Here is a 13002-nt window from a genome sequence, read left to right on the forward strand (position 1 = left end):
AGGAGAAAAGCATTCAGTCTTTCATTGTTAGTATGATGTGAGTTGTAGGTTTTTCACAGGTGTCCTTTATCAGGACTAGGAAGTTTCTGTGTTAGTTTCCTGAGGCTGCTGTAACAAGGCACTAAATACTGAGCTTAAAACCATACAAATGTATTATTTCTCAGTTCTGGAGGCTAGAAGTCTGAAATCAAGGTGTCAATGGGACCATGCTTCTTTTGAGATTTTGGGTAGAATCCTTCCTTGCCCCTTTCTTGTCCCCTTCTTATAAGGACACAGTCATTTTGGATTAAGGGCCCATCCTACTCCAGTATGATTTCATCATTAATTATGTTTACAATGTTCTTATTTTCAAATACTTCATATTCTGAAGTACTAGAGGTTAGGACTCAACATATATTTCAGGGGAACAAAATTTAATTCATAGCATTTCCTATTCCTTGTTTGATGACTTTCAAAAAAAATCAGGAATGGATATTGGATTTTGCCACATACTCTTACTGAATTTATTGAAATGGTTATATATGCACATATATTTTTATTTATTAGTTTATATTAGGGTGATTTACATCAATTGATCTTTTAATATTAAGCCAACCTTGCATTCTTGGGATGAAACCTACTTGGTCATGTGTTGTGCCCAACCCCTATTAATCTCAATAGGGAAGGCACCAGGTTTAAGAGGCCAAAGAAGATGTGCAGAGCCAACACACAGCATGTGGATTTTTATTAGGGTCTTACATACAGGGGAGAGGGTCCAGTGGTGGTGGGCTGGGCAATATATCTGCCTACTGCAGTCCAGTGGTGGCAGGATGGACAACATATCCACCTGGCCCAGTGGCAACAGGCTAGACAAACCTGCCTTTCTGTGGCCACAGTGGTGGCAGCCTGGACGATAACTGCATGGTCCAGGGGTGGCAGGCTGGTCAGGAAAACTGCAATCACCTGTGAACATCATGCAGTTTATATAACATTTTCGCATACCCTTCCTCTAACAACTTTCACCTGGCAACCTTCATTTAACCCAAAATTCAGGGCCTCAATCTCCTGTGGGGCTGTGTTCTGCAGGGCAAGCTGAAGCCTCAGTGTTTATCATAGATAAGGAAGGAACCTCCAGGTTGGCCACTCCCACATTCCCTAGCTCAGAACACACATTCCGGTGCATCTGCCATACAGGGTCATTCTAATGGTATGCACAAATTATTGCTGTCAGGTGCAAGTACTCTACGTCACTGTGTATTATCCTTTTAACATATCGTCTGCCCTTTGTATCCAGTTCTGCAATATGAGTTTGGATTCAGCCAAACTTATATCAAAAATATTGTTTTTTTGTATCAAAAATATTCAAAAACAATATTCTGCCTGTACTAAACATGAACAGACCTTTTTCTTGTTATTATTCCCCAAACAATACAATATAGTAACAACTATTTGTGTAGCATTTGCATTGTATTAGGTATTATAGATAATCTAGGGGTGATTAAAAGTATATAAGCGGATGTACATAGGTTATATGCATATACTATGCCATTTTTTATCAACATCCACAGATTTTGGTATCTATGGGAAGTCCTGGAACCAATCTCCTAGAGATACTGAGACAGTGGCTATTGCAAGATTTGCTAAAATTTTGTTCACAAACTTTCCATCTATATTCAGGAAAAATATTAGTCTATAGTTTCCCTTTCTTATAAAGTCTTGGCGGTTTTGGTATCATGTTAATTTAGACCTCAGAATAAATCGGGATGTATTTCTTTCCTTTCAATGGTATTGTATGGTTTGAGTAGAATTTGTATTATTTCTTCCTTAAATGTTTGCTTAAATTCACAAATGAAACCATTCAGGCCTGTTGCTATTATTTATTTTTTGTTTGTTTTTTGGCGGGAAGGTTTTTGATAGATATCAGTTTATTTAACAGATATAGGGATATTCAGATGATATATTTCTTTTTGATTAAGCTTTGGTAATTTTGTCTTTCTAAGAACTGCCTATTTAATCTTTCAAATAATTTGCCTGTTTAATCAAGTTGTTGAATTTGTTGGCATAAAGATGTACAGAATTTTCCCTTATTCTCTGTAATGTGGGCACCTGTCTTATTCTCCCCTCTCCAGTACTCTGTTCTATGATCCCATGAGCTCTGGCTGCCTTGGTATTCCTAGATTCTCAGCGCCATCTCTTCAACTCAAGGAGTATTCTGTGCTCTGCCTGCATTCCTTCTCTTTGCAACACAATCATAGGGCCCATCTCATTTTTTCTTCTCATCTGGGGACCACCCTCCTTCACTGCTCTATATTCAGTGCTTTGAAAACTATTGTTTCATTTTTTCTTGCTGTGCTTTGGTTGTTTTAGGTAGGAGGAAAAATCTGGTTCTTGTTTCTCCATCTTAGCCACAAGCTGGAGTCTCACTTGGTTTTTAATGCCTTAAAAAAATAGACCCTGCTTTAACATCACGTGCTTATATTTTCCCCAGATAAACCTGGCTTTTTCAAGAGTCTCTGCCTATAGTTTTTACAAGCCAGTACTTTTCAAAATCACCAGGGAAGCACAATAGAAATGCATATTCCTATGTCTGACTCCAGGGAACTCTGGGTGTGTTATTCTGGGGTGAGCTGAGTCATAGGCCCCTGAGTATTCTGATAGAGGTAGTCTGAGGGCCACACTTTGAGAAACACTGCAGTTATTTTACACACTATTTCCTCTGCCTAGAATCCCATCTAACTTTAAAGTTAGCCTGTCTTCTGTAAAGCCTTCACCAGCTCCTCCAGGCTGAGTTAGTTACTGTTTACACCTCACTTTTTATTTTGCATAATTTTGTATCTATACTTTCTCCATGTATATAATTATTTGTGCATTTATCTCTATCACTAGATTGTGAAATCCTTAAGTTCTGAAAAAGTGCCTGGCACACAGGTGATGCTTGGTAAACTTTTGTGTTTGGAATATGTAAATAAATGATTGGACCAGAGGGACAAAGGCTTCAAATAAAGGTTCAAGTTTGCAACCCTGGATCCATCTCTTCAGTGTTCACATAGTAAAGTCTTCAAAATACTCACAACAGATGCTTATTAAAATGCAGATTTCAGGGCCCTATCTGGACCTATTCAACTGGCTCTATGGCCAATGTTGGGACTTGTTTGGGGTGTGATATTAAGTTGTGGTTCCAAAATCTGGCTGATAATCAGAATTGTATCTGAGGTCCCACTTCCAAAGGTCCCAACTTGGTGTAGGATAGAGACCAAAAATCCATGTTATTTAAGCTGCTAGGTAATTCTTATAATTACTCATCTAGGTTTGAGAACTATAGGTCTAGAACTATCCTTACTCAGGATGGAGGCCAAAATTACTCAGAAGAAACGTTAAAGTCCACATTCCCCAGGGTGTGTGATCCAGAAGACACCCTGGCTGACTAGTCCCTGGCCCCAGGGTGTCTGATTCAGAAGTTTCGGCATGAATACCCATGTATACTATTATGCTATTTACTCCTGGTTAAGAACAACTTTTTTAAAGTTTGGTGAATGTTGGTAAGGTTTGGTTCCCCTGCCTTCCTTCCAGATTAATCTTATGCAAATCACTTAATTGTAAGATTGGTTTCCCCCACCCCACTTCTATTTAAGGGTATCCTGGCAGAGTTGATTCAAAAGCTTTATTCTCCTTTTCTCACATCTTGATGCTTTTTCGCTGTCTGCTCTTTCATTTAGGGGCCTTTGTATAGGAATTTCTCAATGAATGTTTTGAATTAAACTGTCATTATTTGGCTATACTGGGGAAAGGAGCTGCTGGTGCAAAAATGAGTTCTGTTTTTTGTTTTTTGTTTTTTGTTTTTCCCTCACCAATATTAAGTAAGCTCTTCCAAATTTAAACTATCACCTTCTTTAAAGCATTCTGAGAATCCATAGCAGGGTAGAAAGAGAGGGCTGGTGGTCTTGAGAGTGGCAGGGCAGGGGGGAAAGTGGTGGGAAAACCTGAGGTTTGCATGTGAACTTCAGGAAAGCTCATTCAACCTGAATTACAGACATGTTCAGGTCTGCCCAGTCCTAACACAAGCCTGTGTAATCAGGTTTGGTCTGGATGTCAAGGAATCGAGATAAAATGGAGCAGAAAATTGTTTGATTTCTTCTTTCCCTTTTGTTCGGAGACTTCCTGGCCTCTGCCATCTGGGCACCCCCCATGCCGTGGTGTCACACCTTTGCTTTGCTCTGACGTCCAGGTCAAAGTCATGTTTTACTTCAGCAGAATGATTCCCCTTCAGTCCGCACCAATAGGCTTGGTGGCTGAGCCGCTAATGACTAACTCTTTGTGAGAGGTCATCACTTTGAGGAGCTTGCCAACTACTTTGAGAAAGGGAAGAAGCAGCCTCCCTCTGCAGTTATAAGAAGTTGGGCTATGACTCATTATGTGAACTCAGGGTGGGGCTAGTAAAATCTACGGCCTGATGGCCATAGATGGCCAGTTTCCCCTTCTTGAGTCAAGTGGACCTTAAATATGTGAAGCATACTCACTTGGCTTAGGCAGATTTTAATCCTTTTGCCCTCTCCTTGACCAGTCAGAATCAAGACACTTGGGAACAGGCAAGTTGCTAGTGGTGAGCTTCTCAAAGCTAACAGGTTTTGAGCTGTTTACATGTCACAAAACAATTCATCATCTGAGGTTTTTAAAGGACTCCTACCCATAACACTGAAGTGAGTGGAAAAGTGTTCAGACAGGGACATTTACAAATGAGTTTTCTGTGTAGTTTTATCTATAAGAAAGCCCTTGTTCAAAAAATCTGAAAAATAACTCTTTGCAGTGAAAGACATGACTCTCCACTGATAGGAAGAAAAGAATAGTCATACTAACTGGCTTTTTCTCCAGCACATCTCCTTCCTGTGAGGCTGTATTATTGGAAAGTGGCAGTTTTCAAGAGGATACTTTTGTCAATTTTAGTGAATCAGATGCTCAGCTTCAAATTAACAGAGGGCTTTCTTCCTCTTCTTTTTTCATTTAAATGTCCTTGCTTCTTGAAACACTAATAGAAGAAAAAGGACAGTAAGTGATTGCACATGGAAAATGAAAATGCTCACTAATTTCAGTATGAAAGGTCGGGGGTTCAAATAATTATGCCTGTGTAAGTGGTTTCTAGCCTTTCACTTTGAGTTTAGGTTGCATTTCTTTACACTTCAGAGTGTTATTTGAGATCACATGCCTACTTTGTATCAAGCTGATATTGTCCATATTGCTAAAGGAACTATTTTCTTGGAAAATGCAAAAGTACACAGTTAAAACCAGCAGGGTTTTTATTCTTTTGAAAAAAATATTAATTATACTGTGAAACAGTATTCTTATGAAAAGCCAAATCAAATTTCCTATTACAGTCTTCAAATTGGCTATTAAATTGGAAAATTGCAGGGATAAAAGACATCTTTGTTTATGTGGTTTTTTGTTTTGTTTTGTTTTTGTTTTGGATCAGAAAACATGGCTTTCCATGCTGAGATCTTGAGTGTATTTGACTGACTAGAGGTATCAAAGACTTTGCCGGCACTATATGTAACTTTGACTTGGGGCTGAGCATATACCTTTTCACATCAAAGTGTTTACATTTCTGAGGAACCATTTTAATTTTAGGATGTCACGAATTGTAGTCTCAAAGTACAGCTTCATGTCTAAATCTGCTATTGAAACTACAAATTCTGCTTTCACAAATTATGACTTGGGTTTTATTTTTCTTTTTAAACAAATGTGGCGGCTAAACCAAAGTTTAATACGTTTCCTTCTTTCCTATAAAACAACAAAGTGGTGGCATCTCCTGGATATACACGTCTCTAAATGTTTATCAACTACCTGATCCATCAGTCCTCAGTGACAAATGCTGATATCCCCACAATAGTGAAAAACAGGATTAAATAACATCTCTCCAAGGACTGATTAGAAGAGTCAAAACTGCATGATATTGATATTTTTTCTTTACCTGTAATTTTATTGAATATAAATACTGAAAAGTGATACAAGTAATGGTAATTTTTGGTATTTAATATGGCATTTTTCCATCCACAAAATGTTTTATCACCATCGGATAGTTAACCTTCTAACATCATCATGAATTAATTAGTTCAGTTAGGTTCATATCTCATATTACTCAAAAGGAATCTTCCTATTGTATCTATGGCTGGAAAATGTACTGAAATGTTGCTTTTAATACAAAGGCAATACTTAACTCTTCAGCTTTCATGTGATCTTTTTCATTGAATAGCCTGGGAAACTGAAGATTGTGTACTATTTGGAGCAGAAAGCCTCATTTTGAGGGCTTAATATTTCTCTCAGAACTTGTAACTGTGTGACTTTTAGTGAGCTGCCTGAGCCTTCTGATCCTCAGTTTCCCCATCTATAAAGTGGTGATAATAATACATCATATCTACTTTGATATTGCCATAAAGAGATCAAATTAAAAATTTACTATAAAATTCTATAATTATAAAAATCTAGCTGAAAGGGAGAGCGATCACTTTCTCCCCACAATTGCTTTAGCGTTCTTTGATTCAGTGTGGTCTCATCTTCAGCTATTCACAAATAATTTTCACGATTATTGCCATGTCTGCTTCCTCATGCTATTAGTTGCATAACTTTAGTTGCATAGAAGACTTCTCTAAATCTTCTTTAAAGTATAAATACATCTATTTTAAAAGGGAATTTTATGTCATTATTGTAAATAGAATTGCAATATTACAGCTATGAATAGAAGGTAACAGCAAAAATAAATAAAATAAAAACAAAGTAATAACCACTGCTCTGAATAACACAGTGTTGTGATGTGCACTACATTTTCACAAATGCTGATTCAGCTGAGAGTGATGGCCATCAGTGGGGCTTTGCTCATCGAAGTGACAATTCTGGGTAGGGCAAGGAACTGGCCCTGAATCTGGTGCTTAGCCTTGCCTGCCTTGTCATCCTCTTAGTCCAGATTGCCCAGCCCTAGGGGTGACAAATTGGAAGCCACTGGGTTATGACACCAGGGAAGCTGGAAGGAAGAAGTCGATGGCCAATTAGGATTTTTCTTTTTCCTTATACATAACGGATATTTTTGTGGCATCTGCTTACTCGGAATGTGTGACTAACTGCCAAGGAGGGTCACAGGAGGAAAATAAGAGATGCTGTTAATGCTTAGCCAATAAATAGAGCATTTTATTGGATCTCTGTCTGTGAGGCGGACTGCACTCTATTTTGAAAAACAGCAGCAGCTTTGCTGTTCTCTGTGTTGTAAAAGATTTGCCCAACTTCCAAAGTGCAGCCTTGAAAATGGACAGTGCAGATACTTCTGTAAGCCTCGCAGCCACTGTGTGTCTGTTTCTATAAACTTAAGACGTAAAGTTTCCAATGAGGTTTCCATTTAGAACGTGATGGGGGAAAAAAATCAAGCTTTCCTCCACTGCTGGAGAAAGTTTCTTGTCCTCCTCTTCTCAGCAGTTTGTTGAAGCATGCACAGGGAATATAAATTTACTATCCCAGTTCAACATACTTAAAAAAGGAAATTTGCCATAAAAACCATATAAGAATTTCAGATATGTAAAAACATGTGCATACGCTATTAATATGTATTTAATCTGTACTTACTTCCTTATCTACTTTCACAAATTGGAAAAATCAAATTACTTGAATCTCAGGTCTATATGATACAATTCTTTCAGAGTTAAAAATGCTTTCATATGTTATCTCATTGTGTTTCTACAGTTCAGCAGAGGAGGGTGGAAAAAGATGCTATAATTCTCGCTAAAAATAGGTAGCTCTATTCCACTTTAAGCACAGATAAAACTAAGATTCAGAGACATAAAATCATATTTCCCATAGTTAGTGTGGATTAGAACATGTGGTTTGATCCATCAGAAATTAAACTTCTATATTTTAAAATTATCCATCCCTAAATAGGGTCAGCTGCTTTTCTGTTGATAATCACAGGTTCTCTGAGAGCTCTTGATATCCCTCCCACCTGTCTTGTGATTTTCGTAGATTTCAGTTCAGCCAGACAAGAATTTTATCAATTTCTACACCTATATAATTTTGTACTCTTTGAAGGACTTTTTGGAAATAGTCCCAATGACACTAAAGACTTCAATATCAGTGCTAGCAATATCAGATATTTCAAACTTTGAGATGTATAATATTTTGCAGTTTGCCATCCTAAAGCTCATGTAATATTTCTTCAAAATGCATGGAGACCTCTAGCGAGTATACAGACTCCTTTTGGGGGGTGGGAGAAGTGATGCGAATGTAAATGTAGCTCTAGTAGTAAACAGGGATCCTTCTGCAAATGTTCATATACTGGATATGTGTATTTGAAAGACCATTGATTCTTTCAGATTTTCTTTATTAACTCTCAAAAATATGACTGACTCAAATAATTGTATTCATGACTAGTTTGATGCAGTTATATATTATAAAAAAGGGAAGTCTTTCCTTTCCAACACTTTATTACTTTCTCCAAGCCATTTTTAAAGGAAAATAGTATTATGCTTAAAGTTCTGTTTCACTATGCATAGGCTACAAACCCATGAGAGTCCATTATTAGTATGCATTAAAAATTCATTGATGAAAGTTCAAAATTCCTTAAAATCATTTGAAATGCCAACAGGCAATTCTCCATTACATTGCCATCAATTATAAGAATTCTAAAAATTATTTTCTTGACATCTGCCTGCCTAAAATTACATCTGTTGGGCTCAAGAAGCACAAATTAATTATTCTGTTTTCAGGGCTGGAGCTGCAAATGCTTTGAAAGAAATTGGCCCAATGTACTAGGCACATTACTAATTCAGAAGTGAAATAAAAATCAGCCTCCACATTATGAAAACAAATCCATAAGCACAGAGAACATCAATTTCAGGCTTTCTTTGCTAGTTATATTTAGCTCCATTTCTTTTTTGCTGTTATGACACAAGCATATCCTGGGTTGTCTGAAATCTATTTTGCTTTCCTAATGAACTTACATAACATCACTCCGTAAGATATTATTTCTCCTGTATTCAGACATGTCTCAGAGGCCACATAAAACCACAAGACAATGGAAATGATGTACTTTGACTGTAAGGTCTGATTGTTGTTGCTCATTATTAAAACTGAGAAATACACAGGAGTTAATATCACATATAACAATTCATAAAGAAATGTTTAGATAAAGGTGAACAAACACAAATTATTATAAAAATTATGAAGCTTATTAGTAATACCATTTCAATCTTGATAAATAATGCAAACAGAGAATTAAAGCAATAATATCGATGAAGAGCACTAGCTATATTTTAAGAATGTAGATTTTGTAGAATTGTTTCTCTTTAATCAAAAAGCTTGAAATGATTCTCAATTATTCTACAAATTTTGTAAAGATAGGATTAATTTCACTGTTTAAATTCAGGTTTATTGCATCAAAAAATTCTCATAAATGATCCTGTATAATCATTTCCTTTTAAAGTAATATACTAATTAATTTCAATTAAATATATGTAAAAGAAGATATATTTTGAAAAATGTGTCTCCCTTGCCATTTGTTAATATATTTAAAAAGTGTAAACCTTGAAACATTTAGCATTGAAAATATTCATTTTTGGTAATTTCTCAAGGGGGCAATTTATTAAACAAAAGGCTTTTAACATTAGCTAAAAGCAGCCCTGTAAATCATGGGTGTCATCAAACTGCTTCATCACTTCATTAATTTAAAAGATTATTATATGCATAACTGACATAATTTTGAACAATGTTACATGGTTAATTTATTAATGTAGAAAAGCAGAAATGACACGCTGGCTTGATTTATTTTTGTAATTGTGGAATTTTAGAACTTTTGCCTATGACTTTCACTAACAGAAGAAATGATTCAGTGTCTCACTGGTGATTTTATAGAGGGCTCTTCTCTGCTAATACTGCTAGTAGTAATGTCTTCTGATCACTTAATTTTAAAATACATTTCTAAGAGTGTAACACAAAGCTGTTAAAAAAAATAAATAAAAACCTACCCCTTTTTTAAAGTCTGGTGGTCACCTATGGGATACCTACCTTTCTATAATGATTATTATGAGGTGCTAATTTTTAAAAATGTGTTTTGAGCTTTTTGGAGAATACCGTGTTATTAAAGTATTATGGTTCTAATTACATATGTTATCTCTGCTTTGTCTTTCATAATAATATCTTTTCTAAACAGCTACGTATTTATGAAAATCACCTCAGAGACTATACATTGTAATGATCCGATTGTATATTTTTCTTTTGTATCTGTATTTCGTGATCTTCCTGGGTATTGTGTGAAAGGCTAATGAAGTAAGAGAAGTCATTGGGTCAAATTTTATTAAGGTCTATTTTTGATCTGGCCTGAGAAAAGGATTTTTTCCCTCTATTGGTTCAAAATCTGGGACAAATAATATATATGCACCTTTTTTCTATTTTTCAACTTATGAAATAACAATTGAGATAATTTATGTTAAATTTATTTATTGATTGTAATAAGAAGTTTTTTGAACTATGAACTTGCAAAAACATTTGAGTAAATTCTTCTTGCTTAAAAATCTTAGTCACAAAGCAGCATCAAGCCTCAGAGAATCTTTTGCCTAGTGTTGAACGTCTAAAAGTCTTTTTAGCAACAAAATAGAGATCGGTACATAGGTCATAAAACCTGTATTTCAACTTCAGAGCACTGAATTTCCTGAGTGAAACGCACCCATCAACTTAATTCATAGACAGAGATATAATCAAATTAGTGACCGTATGGAATGTTCTACATCTCTTATTGTTATAAGTGTGCATACAAAACTGGAAAAAAAGAAAAGCTATGAAAATAGTAGGCACAGTTTCTACATTCTGTTACTTATGTACAGAAATAAATTCTATCTTGAAGTCTTTTGACAAATTACTAAAATTATAGTGTAATTTCATTGCTGTGTTATGAGATCTCAAATTTTTACTATATGCTCAAAAGGATTATATGTAATGTTTTAGATAGAAATTTATAAGAGTATATGATTAAAAATAAAAGTTCTAGGTAGTATTTAAAGCAGTCTAATGTAACTACTTACCCCAGTGTTGGTCTACTGATGTCGAAGCTGAAGTGTACTTTATAGTATCTTTCTTAAATTGAAATTGCTAATTATCCAGAGAGGCAGCCTCCGTGGATGGTAACAATTTATTCAATGATTCATTGTAAACACTATAGTCAGCACAGCACTAGCATCGTCTACTGTGAAGGTTCTCAAGTTATCCTGAAGAAATATCTGTTAACAAGTTTGCATGACCCGGGAGAGCCTTCTACTAATATAGAAAGATTTTCTGCATTTATTTTTCTCATTAATTGTGATGCTTTTCAGTATGTACAAAGGTAAAACAACTTTAAAAATACTCCTCCCAGCACTTTGGGAGGGTGAGGCAGGTGGATCACGAGGTCGGAAGATCGAGACCACTCTGGCCAACACGGTGAAACCCGGTTTCTAATAAAAAAATACAAAAAAAAAAAAATTAGCTGGGCATGGTGATGCATGCCTGTAATCCCAGCTACTAGGGAGGCTGAGGCATGAGAATCACTTGAACCCGGGAGACGGAGGTTGCAGTGAGCCGAGATCACGCCACTTCACTCCAGCCTGGGTGACAGAGTGAGACTTCATCTCAAAAAAGAAAAAAAAATCCAACAAACATTTCTGTGAATTGACATCAGTGTGAATAATCAGTGGTACTGATTATTATATGTATTTTTGACAAATAGGGTGAGAAGGTAGGAAATGAACAGTTTTAAAATATAGTAGGAATAGTAAAATATCCTATCCGTTGTTTACAAGCATTGGTGGTCTTCGAAAAGCTATGTCCTACACAAATAAGAAAGAAAGACTATCTTTAGTTTCACTATAATCAATATGACCCTTTCCCTCCCTCCCCGCTTCCTGGATCTTTTTCTTTCTTCTTTCCTCTTGCTATATTCTAGGGAATAGATCCCAAGTAAATAATCAAAATTTAGAAAATTCCTACTACTACAATAGTTCAGTTAAAGGACACTGATCTACAAGCATTGAAATTAGGGAGCCAGGCAAACTAAAAGTTAGCAGAAGAAGGACAAAGGAAGATCTATTGCTGTTTAAGATTTACTGAACTTGTCAGCATAATACTGCTCTAAAGAAAACACTGTAAAATACACAGTATCTGCCTTGAGGGGTTAAGATTTAAATTAGACAGATGAGACAAGCTGGACAGGAAATCACCATAAGAAAGCATATGTTCACAGAGCAAAATATTTTTAAGGTCTATACAATTTCTGAATTCGACAAACTTAAAGTGGAATTTGGCTGAAAGGAAATAAAAATAAATGGCTTCATTCTCCTTACATAAATTTTCTTCTATACAAGCATCATAGAAAATATCTTTTGGTGTCAACAAATATGTGTCTCTGTTCCACTCCTTATGGTGAGTTTGAGAAAATAAAATTTCTGTTTTAATATACAGGATCAAGAATATATTTCTTCAAAATGACTCTCTGAAAGCATAAACCTTGGATCCCCAATTGGGGTGATCATTCTCTTTGTGGAAAGAGGTTAGTAGTTAAAACAACTGAGTTGTATGCATTTGCTCAGGAAAGATTGGTAATTATGCCAAATTATGTCTAATAGTTTTAGAATGTGGAATAGTGCTTATTAATGTCTGAAGGGAGGCCCTTAAATCTCCCTTTCCCCCCAAACTTCAGCTTTTACTTTACCTGTCATTTTAAAAGATGAAAGAACTAGCTTCATTAAGCAAAGGAGCCTTGAATTTCATTTTTAAATTTAAAACACACACACACACACACACACAGAGCACCCATTTCTATTTCCCAAGACTAGTTATCTTTTTAAGTTTTCACATCATTTTTTCATGATATTTTATTGGATGTGAAGCATGACTATCATTCTATAGTTGAAATCAGTTTTTCTCTTTCTTCTTTGCTAGCTTGCACTTCTTGGCTACTGTGGAGTTTTTCCATCTTCTTGGCCTTATACATTAACATCAAATATGTTTGAAATCCATTATTAA

The sequence above is a fragment of the Pongo pygmaeus genome, chromosome 12 (assembly GCF_028885625.2).
Source record: "Pongo pygmaeus isolate AG05252 chromosome 12, NHGRI_mPonPyg2-v2.0_pri, whole genome shotgun sequence".
NCBI lineage: Eukaryota > Metazoa > Chordata > Mammalia > Primates > Hominidae > Pongo > Pongo pygmaeus.